Source organism: Ipomoea triloba, chromosome 3 (genome assembly GCF_003576645.1).
Source record: "Ipomoea triloba cultivar NCNSP0323 chromosome 3, ASM357664v1".
NCBI classification, from domain to species: domain Eukaryota; kingdom Viridiplantae; phylum Streptophyta; class Magnoliopsida; order Solanales; family Convolvulaceae; genus Ipomoea; species Ipomoea triloba.
The window spans coordinates 29,571,085-29,573,576 of record NC_044918.1 but is presented as its reverse complement, the minus strand read 5'-3'; positions in this window follow the sequence as shown (position 1 = coordinate 29,573,576).

Genomic DNA, 2,492 nt, shown 5'->3' with positions numbered 1-2,492 from the left:
GGTAAATAAGTAAGGCCCTATCAAAATATAAATAAACTGCGAATTGAAGAAAAATTACAAAGAGAAAAATGCAAAAAATTTAATTTTGGGTCAATATAATCACAAATACATATACTAACATTAGGTCAGGGTTGGACTAGGACCCCCAAAATTTTGGGGCCCTGTGTGGTCGCACATCTTACACGTCCTAAAATTCGGCCCTGGTTAGACCCAACATAAAACAACAACAACAATAATAAAAAAGTAGTAGTACGAGATGTGTTTATTTTGTAATTTGACAAAATTTAACATATCAATTCAATTTTGTTAAATTATAAAGTGCACTACATCTCTTACTAGTTTTTGGTATCTACAATTGGAGAATTTTCAATGTAAGATAGTACTCCAAAAAAAAAATGTAAGATAATACCAAAAATGGATTATTGATTATGGCTATGTTTGGCAAACCTAGCTGAAAAGGTAGCTGAAAGCTGAAAAGTAGCTGAAAAATGAAAAGTTATAAGCTCGAAGCTGAAATCTGAAGAGCTGTTATGCTTAAAAGTGTTTGGTAAAATTAGCTTTTTGATAACCTGATAAATGTAAAAAGACTAAAAATGGCATCTTCATACAAAAGGGTTTTAATTGAGAGGGGTAAAGGATGTCATTTATTTAAAATAATAAGGATAAAGATGGAAAAAAATTAAAAAGCTACTAGCTTATTTTGAAAAGCTACCCCAAGTAGCGTTTCAAAATAAGCTCTTATTTTAAGCTACTAACTTATTTTGAGATCATTACCAAATAGAGCTTATAGCTTATTAGTAGCTTAAAATAAGCTATAAGCTCCTAAATAAGCTCTGCCAAACAGAGCCTATGTCATAATTTTACCGATTCAATCAAAATGGTTTAAATTAATTAAATTCTGCATAGTTAAGAGGCTATTTTTGAACATTATATATATATATATATATATATATATATATATATATATATATATATATATATATAGTTTGACTCCCACGAGAACCATTCCCATGTGAGAACTTGTGGTCTAATCTAGGTTATTTTGAAATCAGACAAACCACAATTGTGATATACGGAGTATTAATTACCGTTGATTAAGGGCAAGGAAATTAAAATTGCTCTAAAGGACAATTTGGTAAGTTAATGTGCTCTCCAACAGGTTCGATAGACCCGTTGAGTAGTACTGTTCGACTAACGAGTCTATTCACGGGAATTGTTCAATGGGTGTACTGAAACTGTTGATATGTCTATTGACTGCTGAGTACATAGTATTTGAGAACACTTCTTTATAAAAAATGATGACTAATCTCAATCGCCAATCACATGGTTCATCAATAATTAAGAATTTTAATTAAAAGAATATGAGGTCAATTTTATAATTATTGTAAAATTTTAAATTTATAATATATATAAAACTGATTTCGTCTTTTTTCTTTTACTTTTTAACAACCCTCCATCGTTGATCTATCCACATAAATAAATTAGATAAATTCTTAGTTTTTATCTCATCGCTTATTTTCACCTAAACCTTTGATTAGCTTTACTTTGTAGTTTTGTTACTATCTGTGTCTAAACTCATTGCATTGAAGAAAGGGGGGATCCAAATCATTGGAACATTATATTTGAAAGTATAAAGCTATTAATTGAAAGGAATTTTGCTTCTTTCCTCTTCTTACAAGGAAAGTATCCCTTTATGGATCGGTTGATCAAAGGCTTCGTTACGTGTGAAGAAAACCTCTCTTCCGAGGCCATGTAATGATTTGGTCTGCATGTTCCCTAGCAAATATTCAAAAAAGCATCAAAGTGAACATTAAAACCTAGGCACATTAAGACACCTTTGACCCACATTCCTAAAGCTGTATTATCACTGATCATTATTTCTTAGGTGGAGTTTTGTTCGAATATAGAGATTAGAATAAAAATTGGAATTAAATATTTAGGGGCAACACTTGTGTGAGACCGTCTCACGTGTCTCTAATTGAGATGCGTCGAATCTTTAATTAATTGGTCAAACATTTGATTAATGGGTCGAATTTTTTACTTTATTAATCAAAGATCTGTCCCGCCTTACGGATTGAGACCCGTAAAACAGTTTCATACAAGTTTTTGCCAATATTTAGTAGTTGAAATATGTTTTAGTAAAAGTAATTTATATGTTTAATATAATTACATAAATGTAAATTAAAATAAAACATGTAAAGTTATTATTATAAACAATAATATAAAATATTTTTTAAATAAAAAAATCGAATAAATATCCATTATCTTTATTATACAATAAAATTCACATGTGAAACTTGTAGAAAAAAGTGGCTAAAAGAATAAAATAAATAAAGGAAAAATAAAAAATAAAAAATAAAAAATAAAAAGAAGGAATGAAGCCTCTAATTTTACTTAGTAATTTTTTACTTTTACCCTTTTTCAAATCGCATAAGTGAGCATTAAAAAAAAAAAAAAAAAAAAAAAAAAAAAAAAAAAAAAAAAAAAAAACA